The sequence below is a fragment of the Oncorhynchus masou genome, chromosome 4, assembly GCF_036934945.1.
Source record: "Oncorhynchus masou masou isolate Uvic2021 chromosome 4, UVic_Omas_1.1, whole genome shotgun sequence".
In the NCBI taxonomy this organism is placed as follows: Eukaryota; Metazoa; Chordata; class Actinopteri; order Salmoniformes; family Salmonidae; genus Oncorhynchus; species Oncorhynchus masou.
The window spans coordinates 3,442,129-3,456,785 of NC_088215.1; the positions used below are offsets into that span (position 1 = coordinate 3,442,129).

A 14,657-nucleotide genomic window follows, 5' to 3' on the forward strand; every position below is an offset into this window, starting at 1 on the left:
TTGACACCGTAGGTTCACTTACTTTGAAGTGAAGCGGTCAAATTATTTTTCTATTTTCATTTTTGACCTTTAATCCCAGAAAAATGGCCATAACTCAATAACCATTGAGGCCTAGACTCCATCTTGTTCGGAGCCAACTGCCCATTATGCCAAACCTATGCTCACCAAGTTTCGTCATCAAAGTCTTTTCCGTTTAGGAGATAAGGCCATGTCGTGATTTGTGATGGTTTGTACATTTGCAATATGATTCCATTCGCCCTCTTGTGGGATTTACCGGGACAGCGGAAAAATGACCAAAATGTGAATATTTTATAAAACGGAAACAGAATGTCCGAAAGAGTTCGTTTGATGACTTCCTGGAAGATCTGGCCCTGCCGCGCGGCCCGACTCGATCCGTGAATTTTAGAAACGTTTTCGGACGTCTAGTAAGGGACCGTACATTTGCAATATGGACTTTCTCACTAACCATATGGCAAGCGTCAAAATGTTCCCTTAAGGTATGAAAATTAACTTTTGGTTCCTCAACTGCATTACCCACTCCAGTCACCAGATGGCGATGTGCATATCTTAGGTTCAGGCAATGCTGCCAGTGTGACGTATAAACTAGTGGACGGGACGCTCCTTCAACAACAACAGCTAGTCAGACACCTCGGTAGCTTTCTAGCAAACATAGCTACAACATTTATGCTCTTTACACTGTTTTGGTGTATATTAGTCGCTGTGTATTAAACACACGTCTTCGTATGTACCTGTTGGCCCATTTAATTATATATTTACATTGTTTGTCAGCTAGCTGTTTTGCTAAGTTATTATAGAACTAGCCCCCCAATGGTGGAACAAACTCCCTCACGACGCCAGGACAGCGGAGTCAATCACCACCTTCCGGAGACACCTGAAACCCCACCTCTTCAAGGAATACCTAGGATAGGATAAGTAATCCTTCTCACCCCCCCTTAATGATTTAGATGCACTATTGTAAAGTGGCTGTTACACTGGATGTCAGAAGGTGAATTCACCAATTTGTAAGTCGCTCTGGATAAGAGCGTCTGCTAAATGACTTAAATGTAAATGTAAATGTAACTAGGCTAGTCGCTAATGATAGCTAGCTAACATCTCCGGCCATGAGTTTACTAAGCTACTCTCCTCCAGCTAAGGAAGAGAAGGTCTGCTGGACGGAGGAAGAAGCTCTCATTTCAATACAAAAACAAGTGGAGGGTGAAGCTGTTACCGTGAAAGAAGAGAAAGACATTTCAGTGAAAGAAGAGGAAGAAGGGTTCAGAGTGAAAGAGGAGGAGAATGTTACAGTAAAAGAAGAGGAGGAAGAGAAAGAAGAGGATGCAGTTTTTGGAGTGAAAGAGGAGGAGGGGGAGATTACTGTCACATTGGAGGAAGAAGAGGAGGTTGGAGATCTGTTTAACACCAGTAAGTACCATCTCTGCAGTCATTGAACCAATATGCAGTAAAGGGGTTCTACGCTTTAATGTTGTTCTGTAGGAATGGCTGAAGCTACACTGTAACGTGTAGAACATCAAGAGTGGACCATCAACAAAACGTTAACAATTGATCAAATGCATCCAATGACAATTTCTGAAATACTGTAGTCCTCAATATCTCCTATTAGATTAGCCCAATACAGTGGGGCATGGAGGAATAGGCCAAAATACCAGCAAGTGTGTGAAAACCTTGTGAAGACTTACAGAAACGTTTGACCTCTGTCATTGCCAACAAAGGGTATATAACAAAGTATTGAGATAAATAAGTATTTGGTCAGTAACAAAAGTTTTCCACCATAATTTGCAAATAAATTCATTAAAAATCCTACAATGTGATTTTCTGGATTATTTTTTTCCTCATTTTGTCTGTCATAGTTGAAGTGTACCTATGATGAAAATTACAGGCCTCTCTCATCTTTTTAAGTGGGAGAACTTGCACAATTGGTGGCTGACTAAATACTTTTTTGCCCCACTGTATATAGTCTTAAAGGGGCAATCAGCAGTTGTTACATCCATTTAGGGACTTATACATTAATGATATGTACCCATCTGTTTCTTGAAGAATTCACTTATAAATGCCTCATGAGCTTAGTTCAACTGTCGTACCCCATCAGAACCCAAAATATAATCTTAATAATATAAACTCCAATGTTTGTCAGTAAATATAAACAAACACTGTATATCCTCAAAACATGGTTAAAACTATAATGTTGATATCATGGATGGTTACATTTCTCCAGTCCCATCCCTCAGCTTTTTACCAAAACGGGCAGGGAATACTGTTAAGGGATTTTTATCAATAATGACTAAATTATGTATACATTTCAATCAGAACTATGACTAAACAGAATACTATTATGTTACTGTATGGATTTATGAATCTTATTATAATCATAGTACTGAATATAATGTGTGTAATTATTATCAAGAATTAGAACAAAGACGGTCTGTTCCTTGTCAGAAACGAATGGAGCTATCGTCAGACTGGCTGGAATGCTGTGTTCCTTAAGAGACATCCTGTCTCTACACAGGGAGGGGAGAAACCTTGGGCTGATAGTAAATGATCTAAACCGGTGGTGGATGATGTGGGAAGGCTTGTGAACTATACTGCCATTGTATCGGAGTGGAGGACGGACATTGACGTCATTTTTAGTTTAAAACCTGTTGTAAATTGTACCATGTTCAGTACTCTCGAGAATAAACTCTACAGATTGAGACTGGCCTCTGTCCATTTTATGCAAATAAGTATCTTACAAATTCTTAGGAATGGGCAGAGTGTTTAATTGAATTGGTTAAATAAACGTATAGGAATATAATGCCTTTAACAATTGGTCCTTCGAGCGGATTTCCAAAACCTGCCTCTGTCGTCCAAAGGTAGTACGCCGAAAACCGTGCACGGGCGGGTCTAGTCCCGTTATTTGAAGACCTGGCCTCTGAATTGAGGTTAAAGAACAGGCCGGTATGTATTTATCTAAGGTCGACAGAGAGACGGTGACAGAATTCAACCGGCATTGCTTTTCCCAGTCGGCGACAAGGTCAGTAGCCTATATTCTCGATTCTGGGGGGAATGATTTAATCTTTGATTTGATGTTCTAAAATGTTTAGAATGTATCAATAATAGGAGCTTTACAAGTGGTATTGCTGGCTGAGAGTGTTTCATTTTAAAGGGACAGTGCACGTTTATCACAGTTGTGTGAGTGTAATGGCAGGGTTTAAAGCATTTTGGGGAGACAATTTGGAGAAAGACTGAATGAGTTACATGAAACATCGAGGAAATTTAAAACAAATGATTTGAGGGTATTATCATAATTATTAGGTTTTGTTTTTGTAGTAACGGTTTGGGTTTAAGGGGATTTCCATGTTCCCAGAGAGAAGATATCTTAAAGGGGTAGACTCACATATGGAATATTAGGAGTTTTATTAGGAGTTTTAATTAAACAAGTGAATTTAACATGTCTAATATTGTATGGAACACGGATGTAAAAGGGTGGTGTAACCTTTGACCTGTTTTCATGGCCTTCCCTGGTGGTCTGATCAGCCACGGGGGGGGGGGGGAGACATTTGAATAATGAATTGAATTTGTGGTCATAGGTGATACTGGTTTTTAAGGTAAATTAATTATAATGGAGTTTATAGCTCTTGGACATAATTACAGTTTGAACCACAGAGGAGCAAGTGGAATTGAGGCAGGTCAAATTATGGGGTGTGGGGGAATAAACTCTAGTGAGGAGGAAGGCCAGCCAGGTTCAGGATTCTGTTTTAAACATTGGCTGTGAAGGTCTCAATTTAGTACTACAACAGGAACAGAAATCATATTAATCATCGATTATAAATGGGGGAGGATGCTCCTTTGAGGTTTGGACAGGACACAGTTTAAGCCAATAGGGCAGGAAAATACATGATAGAAAAGGTGATTTTATAAACAAAATTATTTATGAAAATAAATAAGTTGCAGTTCTTAGGGATGGTATCCCAACTATGCAACATATATTAACAACATATTAAATTATTGATGTGACTGATTTTAAGGTAAACCCATGTTATTTTTAGATAAAAATACAGTGGATTCCAGAAGGAGAGATTTCATTAACACAGAAAAGAGATATGATGTGGTTAGCATTCATTTTGGCTTTATTTAACCATTAGAATATTTTTATTTAAATAGTATTAAAGTTTGACAGGGATATATGACATATGTGGTGATTCAGGATTATGGATAGGATCGAGAACCTTAATTAACCTATATAAGGACTTTAGAAATTGCCACCATAGACATGTTTTTCAAAAAAAATCCAAGAGTATAGATAAAGCCAAACAGTGAGACAATTAGTTAATATTTGGAAACAACACATAGTTGTTACAGACAGATAGGGGAAAGGGCAGACAGAGGAGCCCTCCCCGCACTGCTGAGACCTTGAAAGTTTGAGAGCAGAGAGGAAAAGGGTTAGAAGGGGCGCCAGGAAATGAACACAGATACCTCTTAATGAGAACAGGGTGCACCTGAAAGCAATTTGGAGTCTCATAGCAAAGGGTCTAAATACGTATGTAAATAAGTTATTTCTGTTTCCACTTTTTCATTATTGTGTGTAGATGAATGAGGATTCTATTTGTTTAAATCCATTTAAAAATAAACCTGTAACGTAACAAAATGTGGAAAAAGGGGAGGGGTCTGAACTTTCTGAATTAACTCTGTTTTATTTCATTTAAAATGTAACCTTTATTTAACTCCCAATCACAGCCGGTTGTAAACACAGCCTGGATTCGATCCGGGGAGTCTGTAGTGACGCCTCAAGCACTGAGATGTAGTGTCTTAGACCACTGCGCCACTCAGGAGCTCCTAAATCATGTTCTAGTGCTGTCCCCAACTAAAATAAATCTTGGTCAACCAAGAGTCGTCTGTTCATTCTACCAATCGATTGGTTGAAATGTTATTTGTATTTTTCCATACCTTTATGTGATTTAATAAAATCAACTATATGTACTGAACTGGTCTGATGCTTTAAACATGCTGTTTGATTAAATAATTAAGACACACAAATGACTTGAGGGAGCCAGAGATCAAGATAACCTAACCAGAAGGAGAAAAATTCTGCTGTTATGCTCCTGAAGTTCCCGGTAATGGGTTACCAGCGGTCAGCAACCTTTTCCATTTGGAGTGCCAAGTTATCTGACAATTTCTACCGATCTGCGTGCCAGTTAGGATTTTCATATGCACATTTTACTGGAACAGTTTAATTTAATTCAAAATAGTATCTCAAAATCATAGAATGTAAATAAATCTACATTATATCTAAATGAAAATTATACAAATTTAAAAATAACTTTTATCGTCATTGCTAACTATGTAAAAATAGCCTACATAAAGGCCAAAAATTAAAATATTGCAGCCTGCAAGTAGAAAATATCCTATAAATCACATTTGCTGCACATAGCCTGCCTACAACGAACTGGAAACATTGTATCAATTGGGTCGGCCCAAAACTGGAGATATAAAATATTCTGGGCCCTCAGAGTTTCCCGTGCCAGTGTGTTTGAGACAGACACAGCTGTCGGCTATTTGTGCAAAGAATTTTTATTTTTTTAAACCTTTATTTTACTAGGCAAGTCAGTTAAGAACAAATTCTTATTTTCAATGACGGCCTAGGAACAGTGGGTTAACTGCCTGTTCAGGGGCAGAACGACAGATTTTGTACCTTGTCAGCTCGGGGATTTGAACTACTAGTCCAATGCTCTAACCACTAGGCTACACTGCCGCCCCAGTGTAGCCTAGTGGTTAAGAAGTAATCAGGTATTTTATGACATTTCCACTGGATCAGAGCGTTCATTTTTTCCCTTTTATGCTGAGTGGTTATCGAAAGGGCGAGAGCTGGAAATAATTTACGAAAATACTTTGTAATTCGCAAATGATTTTGATTAGACTTTGTTTACTTGCTGTTTGAGGTGAATAAAAAAAATATTCTCATTAGGGGTGGTGCGTTAAGACAATCAGAAATACTATCAGACATCCTCAAATGAGCACATTCATAGGCCTAAATTTGCACGCAGGCCAGGGAGACTAATCCTAATTCTTTATGCATAATCTGATAGACTCATCCTACTTCTATATGTGTAATCAGGTGTGCGTCCTTTCTCAACATTGGCAGGAGTGTTTCAAACGAAAGACAATAAATAAATTGACAAAACTGACGCATCATGTAGGGTCAGGTCTGGGTGGTCTGCCAGGGGCCGTTTCATTTAGTATCCGTTTGGGCATGGGGAATGATTGTATTTTCCAATAGTATGTTGTACCGAAGTTGACTGACTGAAGGGGAGTGTAACTATGACTATTGTTGGATTGGTGGCTGACTAAATACTTTTTTGCCCTACTGTATATACAGGGGGCATCGGTACCGAATCAGTGTGGAGGCCATATACAGGGGGCACCGGTACTGAGTCAGTGTGGAGGCTATATACAGGGGGCACCGGTACCGAGTCAGTGTGCGGGGGTACAGGCTATTTGAGGTAATCTGTACGTGAAGGTGGGGGCGTAGTGACTATACATAGGTAACAAACAACCAGTAGGTAGTAGCAGTGCACAAAAGGGAGGGGGTGGGGAGGTCAATGTAAATTGTCCGGTGGTGATTTTATGAATTGTTCAGCAGTCTTATGGCTTGGGGGTAGAAGCTGTTGAGGCGGCTTTTGGTCCTAGACTTGGCACTCTGGTACCGCTTGCCGTGCGTTAGCAGAGAAAACGGTCTATGACTGGGTGACTGAGGTCTCTGACAATTTTGTTGTCTTTCCTCTGACACCACCTATTATATAGGTCCTGGATGGCAGGAAGCTTGGCCACAGTGATGTACTGGGCCGTAAGCACTACACTCTGTAGTGCCTTAGGGTCAGATGCCGAGCAGTTGCCATACCAGGCACTGATGCAACCGGTCAGGATGCTCTCGATGGTGCAGCTGTATTACCTTTTGAGGATCTGGGGACCCACGCCAAATCTTTTCAGTCTCCTGAGGGGGAAAAGGTTTTGTTGTGCCTTCTTCCCAACTGTCTTGGTATATACCCACGTGGGTGATTAAAAGATGAACTGAGGTCCACACTCCAGTCCAGATGATGGTGGTAATGCACCTTAAAGTTGGTTGCCAACCTCCATATAAAGTCCAAAGAAGAAAAAGTAGCCTGAAGGAAGGAGAAATTACGAGAAACTAATCTGGTTTACCGTTTGGGGCGTCACGACTGGTTACCTATTTTGATGTGATATGAAAGTATTATTTGAAATTATGGATGTGATATGAAAGTATTATGTGAAATGATTTTGATGTGATATGAAAGTACAGCAATTTATGTTTCTAAAAACGTATCGCAATTGAGAATCAATTCACATTTAGATGTTATATTGGACTATTTTAGTTGCCAGAGCCAGTCTATCTCTGAAAATAACATACAGTCCTCGGACCTTGAGGAGTAACGGGGGCAGCAATCAGCAGTAGAAACAATAACAAAGCGTACTTCATGCCCGTTTCGGTAAAAAGCTGAGGGATGAGGCTGGAGAAATTCAACCATCCATGATATCAACATTATAGCTTTAACCATGTTTTGAGGATATAGTGTTTTTTTATATTTACTCACAAACATTGGAGTAAAAAAAAGCTTATATTTTGGTTTCTGGTGGGGTACGACAGTTGAACTAAGCTCATGAGGCATTTATAAGGGATTTCTTCAAGAAACAATGGGTTCATATCATTAATGTATAAGTCCCAAAATGGACGTAACAACTGCTGATTGCCCCTTTAAGACTACATATTGGGCTAATCTAATAAGAGATATTGAGGATTACAGTATTTCAGGTATTGTCATTGGATGCATTTGATCAATTGTTAATGTTTTGGTGATGGTCCACTCTTGCTGTTCTACACGTTACAGTGTAGCTTCAGCCATTCCCACAGAACAACATTAAAGTGTAGAACCCCTTTACTGCATATTGGTTCAACGACTGCAGAGACGGTACTTACTGGTGTTAAACAGATCTCCAACCTCCTCTTCTTCCTCTTTCTCCTCTTTCAATGTGACAGTCATCTCCCCCTCCTCTTTCACTCCAAAAACTGCATCCTCTTCCTCCTCTTTCACTCTGAACGAGTCTTCCTCTTCTTTCACTGAAACGTCCTCTTCTTCTTTCACGGTAGCAGCCTCACCCTCTACTTGTTTTTGTATAGTAACATCCTTCTCTCCCCCCTCCTCTTTCACAAAAGCTTCTTTCTCCATCCAGCAGACCACCTCTTTGTAGTATCTGGGATCTACATCTGTTTATATTAGTTACTGTGCTGTTACTAAGCAGTAATGCATTACGGCAGTGTTACGTTACTACACCTAATAGGAAATGCACATGCGCACTGGGGTGCCGGGAACTGTAGAACATGAGGGGTTTTGACTAAACGAAAACTAACTGTACTGTCTCCTGCCTGGTCATTTCTCCACAACACAAATATTACAGTGGCGACGAGGTGATTAAACTACATAAACGGACATTACTTGAAGGGAAGTATGTTGCGTGAGTAATGAAACTCAAAATAATTATGTAATTCGTCAGTTATTTTTTATTTTCTTTCGCCAGTATAAAAGGCTAACCACTGCTAGCACTGCTAGTACAGTATTCAGGAGCTGCCAAGTAGCAAGACTATTGGAGTCCAGAATAGCGACACTGCCCTCTGGTGGTTAAGTAAAAAAAACTCATTGAACCCATTGAAATTAGGCGATCTCAGTGGAGAAATATTGGCAAGAAAAAAAGGAAGAAGGTGTGTACATTATTACAAATGGGTGCAGTGAATGAGGTAGCTGCAGATACTTCTGAAGTGAAGAATTAGATGAAAATTATGGAATACAAGGAATAAGGAAACTGAACAATTAACTGTGAAAATGGCAACCATTGGTTGAGTACCAGAGTTTGAGGCTACAAAAGAGGATTTTGATTCCTATTTGGAGCCTTTTGAGCGTTGGCTGGCTGCAAATGAAATCAAAGATGGAAAGAAAGCAGACGTATTTCTCAGTGTTTTGGGTCCACCTGAGTATGGATTGCTGAAAGGTCTCATTGAACCAATGAAAGCAGTGGAGTTGAACTATGCAGAACTGACTGAAACTCTTTCAAGGTATTTTAAGCCTAAGCCAATTCTCATAGCAGAACGTTTAAGATTTTACCAACGTCACCAGAGTCAAGGGGAAACCGTGGCTGACTACATCCTTGCTTTGAAAATGCTGGCAAGTACATGTGAGTTTGCACGATTTCTTGATGATGCTCTCCGAGACAAGTTTGTATGTGGTCTCATAGGTGAAGCATATCACAGAAGGCTCCTGTCAGAGAAGGACCTGACCTTTAAGAAAGCCTGTGATATAGCACTTGGACTCAAGCTTGCCCACAGGGATACCATTGAGCTATCGGGACATGCAGAACGTCAGAAAGGTGTTCACAAGGTCAGTGATGCACGTGGTGAAAAAAGCTCACAAAAGTCACACTTTTTTCAGTCCCGTCCTCAAGGTTACACAAGAACAAAGCAGCCCACATCTCAAAGGTTTATAAGCCAAGTTGCTACAGATGTGGGGGAGATAATCATCAGCACAGTGAATGTCGATTCCAAAAGGAAAAGTGCCACAATTGTGGAAAGGTTGGACATTTACAGAGAGTATGGAAAGCCTCAAAACGCACAGCAAGAGCGCACAAAGTGTCAGACGCAGCACAAGAAGAGGAAGGTACAACTGACAGTATTGGAACTGTTCACAGTGTACACAGCTCAACAACTAAAAGATGGAATCTATCTCAACATGGAGTTAGCGGGAAAACCAGTAAAAATGCAGCTGGACACCGGAGCGTCTGTATCGCTGGTTCCAGAAAGACTCTACAAAGAAAAACTGAAAGAGTGCCCTCTTCAGCCCGCGTCCATCCGCCTTTCTTCATACACTGGTGACACTATTCCTGTGTTAGGGCAGATCCAGGTACCAGTCCGGTATGAGGGAAAGGAGTGAACGCTACCGCTTGTCATTGTTAAAGGAGAAAAATCAGCCTTGCTAGGCAGAAACTGACTACAAAAGATCAAGTTGAACTGGGGAGAAATCTTCAGTCTCAGAAATGACAAACCAGTGAGTCAGGCTACACTCACTAACATGCTGGAGACGCACAAAGAACTTTTCGAAGATGGCTACGGTGAAATACAAGACTTCACAGCAAAAGTCAGAGTGCAAGAAGGAACTAAGCCTATCTTTCACAAACCACGTCCGGTTCCCTATGCTCTTAAGGAAGTAGTAGAGAAGGAACTGGAACGCCTACAGAATAATAACATAATCACGAAAGTAGCGAGGAGCGACTGAGCCGCTCCGATTGTTGTAGTCCCAAAGAAAGACAAGACCGTCAGAATGTGCGGTGACTACAAGGTCACAGTAAATCGCTGCATCCTACCAGAGGAAATGCACATGCGCACTGGGGTGCCGGGAACTGTAGAGGACGGGGGGTTTTGACTAAACGAAAACTGACTGTATTCCCGTCTCCTGCCTGTTCATTTCTCCACAACACAAATATTACACTCTTCTTTATCAGGAGGAGAGTAGCTTAGTGAACTCACAGGCGGGGTCGTTAGCTAGCTAGCATTAGCGACTAGCCTAGCTCTAAGCTAACTTAGCAAACCAGCTAGCTGACAAAGTAAATATATAATTAAATGGGTCAACAAGTACATACGACAGAAGTGCGTTTAATACACAGCGACTAATATACACCAAAAAGAGTGTAAAGAGCGTGAATGTTGTAGCTGTGTTTGCTAGAAAGCTACCGAGGTGTCTGACTAGCTGTTGTTGTTGATGAAGGGTCCCGTCCACTAGATTATACGTCACACTGGCAGCGTCGCCGGAACCTAAAAGACGCACATTTTTCATTTATTTCATAAAGGTTTCATATTATATTAAGTCGTTCAAAAATAAGCATGTGTTGCTTGATTCCTGTTTAATGAGTGAGAATCTAAAACAAACTTTACACACCACTATATATTTGAATTGAACCATTCTTCTAACGGATCATTTTGACCCCAAAAGGCATATCTTTTATCATAGTCAAAATGTGGTTTATTAAAATCTTCAAATGTTTAATTACTTTGTCAATCAACTTGTTCTTAATAAATGTAAATAATGGCTTAGTGTTTCTGTATCAATATGGACTTTTAAATTCAAATCCAGCCAATAGCACCTTTGATAAATAGGACATTTATTTCAAATCAAAATCTCATTTTATTGGTCACATACACGTGTTCAGCAGATGTTATTGCGGGTGTTGTGAAATGCTTGTGGTTTTAGCTCCGACAGTGCAGTAATATCTAATAATTTCACAACATATAGCCAATACACACAAATCTAAGTATTCAAATCTAGGTTTCTCTGTAGACATGATCCATCCCACCATAGGGTGGAGGGGCACCTGCAACAGTGGTTTTGAACAAATAGACACCTGCAGATATAGTGCCTCTCATGTACTCTCCCAAGATTGGATTTTTCTATACCACGTATCACATGACACAAAACTGCCAATTGTAGAAAACTCTGCCAACACTCTGCCAGCAGTATAAAACTCTCCCGGTGTTAGAAAAGTCTACCAGGAGTATACAGTGTATTCGTAATGTATTCAGACCCCTTCACATTTTCCACATTTTGTTACGTTACAGCCTTATTCCAAAATGGAAGATTTTTCCGCTTATCTACACACAATACCCCATAATGGCATCACAATACCCCATAATGGCATCACAATACCCCATAATGACAAACCAAAAATGGGTTTTTTAGACCTTTATTTACTTTTACTATGAGACTTGAAATTGAGCTCAGATGCGTCCTGATTCCATTGATCATCCATGAGATGTTTCTACAACTTGATTGGAGTCAACCTGTGGTAAATTCAATTGATTGGACATGATTTGGAAAGGCACACACCTGTCTATATAAATTCCCACAGGTAACCAAGCAATAAGGTCAAAGGAATTGTCCGTAGAGCTCTGAGACAGGATTGTGTAGAGTTCCCCAAGAACACAGTTGCCTCCACCATACGTAACAGAAGAAGTTTATTATTAATTGTAGTCTTGCATGTCATCTACTTTGATGCTAATAAGCATGTTTAAATAAGGTTTATTAAGGATCCCCATTCGTTCCTGCCAAGGCAGCAGCTACTCTTCCTGGGATTTATGGAATTATTTGTGGAAAAACAAAAGTCTAATTTCAGTACTATTATATATATTTTTTGTACTTTTACCCCTTTTCGTGATTACAACTCCCCTACGGACTCGGGGGCGAAGGTCAAGAGCCATGCATCCACTGAAACACGACCATGCCAAGCCACACTTTACTTCTTGACACACTTAACCTGGAAGCGTGTCAGAGAAAACAGTCCAGCTGGCGACGGAAGTCAGCGTGCATGCGCCTGGTAAAAACATGTCACAGTTAAGCAATAAGGCCAGAGGAAGTGTGGTATATGGCCAATAGTGCAGTAAAAATACATGTTTTGTCATACACATGGTACACGGCCTGATATACCACAGCTGTCAGCCAATCCACATTCAGGGCTTTAACCACCCATTTTAAAATGTAGCTTTAACATTATAACAAATTCTTATAGTACAGAACAAAATGTAAGTATAGAATTTCAGTAGCATGCTGCTTAAAAACTACACATTCGTTCAAAACATTTGGAAAGTTAGTGCCGTTATTAAGACAGTACTTACTGGTGGTAATCAGAACTCCTGACTCCTCTGTCAATATGACCGTTCTCTCCCTCTTTCTCCTTCACTCCAAAAACTGCAGCCTCCTTTCTCTTCCTCTTCTTTTACTGTAACATCCTCCTCCTCTTTCACTCTGAACACGTCTTCCTCTTCTTTCACTGTAACGTATTTTTCTTATTTCACGGTAACAGCCTCACCCTCTACTTATTTGAACAGTGCCATCCACCTCATCCTCCTCCTCTTTCACGACAATGTTCAGCCCAAGAGCTTCTTTCTCCGTCCAGCAGACCTCCTCTTTAACATCAGTGAGCTCATGGTCGTTTCTCCTCTTTCACTCTGAACACGTCTTCCTCTTCTTTCACTGTAACGTATTTTTCTTATTTCACGGTAACAGCCTCACCCTCTACTTATTTGAACAGTGCCATCCACCTCATCCTCCTCCTCTTTCACGACAATGTTCAGCCCAAGAGCTTCTTTCTCCGTCCAGCAGACCTCCTCTTTAACATCAGTGAGCTCATGGTCGGGGATGTTAGCCAGTTAGCATGAGCAACTAGTTTAGTGCTAGGCGAACTTATGAAGCCAGCTAGTTGACTAACAATGTACCTATAACATTTAAATGGGGGCAATTAACTAGGTGTCAGACGCATATTTAAAACAGAGGCAAATATGCACAGAAACAGCCTAAATGTTTCGGCTTTGTTGGCTACAAAGGTGGCTGACTCGTTGTTGATCCGTTCCGACCACTAGATTATACATTACACTCGCAGCATCGCCTAAAAGACGCACATCGCTGTCTGCTGATTGGTGTGGGAAACGCAGTTAAGATACTTTTTTTTGTACACAAATGTATTTTTCATTCCTTTCATGAAATAATATTATATTGAGACGTTCAAATTGAGCAGTGCATATTTTGAGTGAGAATTTAAAACATACTGTCCTTCACATCTGTATTTAAGGCAGTTTCATATTCACACACTGGTTGATTTATCTGTCAAACTAGGAATGCTCTGCAGCCTAGTTTAACAGTGATCTATGTTCTATGAAAGCAGCTTGGAGCAAACTGAAGAATAGTTAGAGGAAAACAAACCTAACTGCATGCATAGTCCCTGGTATATCATCAGACTGCTGTGACGACCCTCCCACTCTGTCTGCCGAATTCTTTCTCTTTGCTCTTGTTTTCCTTAATATTAATAGGATGTCAGTGGGCGGAGCCGGGAGGGTAATCAGTGAAATGGCAGATTTTGGTTGTGCCATTTTTTGTGGCAATTTTGGTTGTTTGCGTTGGCACCTTTCAACACCCCTCATTATCACATGTATACACGCGACCACTTACACTACTGACTAAACACACACCAGTGTTAATTGTATTTACTTTACTTCAGTTAATAAATATATTTTCTTCTTCTTTATTTCCACGTTGTCTCACTTTTTGTTACTTTCTTCGAATGGAGACCAGTTAGAACCCAACTCACAAAACCCAACTAAAACATGACTGCAGATCAGAAGAGCAGAGATATACAGAATGATGACAGAGAAAATCCCCAACATCCAAAATAGATAAGATTCCATGATGGGAAAACAAAGCTTCCTGAAGCATTGACGCTTTACAGCCAATTGTCTCAAAAATAGGTTAATTACTCAAGGCTTTGGGCAACACAGAATTTAGAACAGCCAAATTATTTTAAATGACACCCCACACCGTAGCACGTAGCAGCATAGCCTTTGTGACATTATTATAGATGATATCTTACACCGTAGCAGCATAGCCTTTGTGTCATTATTATAGATGACATCCCACACCGTAGCAGCATAGCCTTTATGTCATTATTATAGATGACATCCCACACCGTAGCACGTAGCAGCATAGCCTTTGTGTCATTATTAGAGATGACATCCCACACCGTAGCACGTAGCAGCATAGCCTTTATGTCATTATTAG

At 40.3% G+C, this 14,657-nt stretch overlaps 1 pseudogene; it reads right to left on the bottom strand.

The window, feature by feature from the left end:
• The window catches only part of LOC135520267 (zinc finger protein 239-like), a 467,619-nt pseudogene that overhangs the window by 28,791 nt on the left and 424,171 nt on the right, over positions 1 to 14,657 (bottom strand).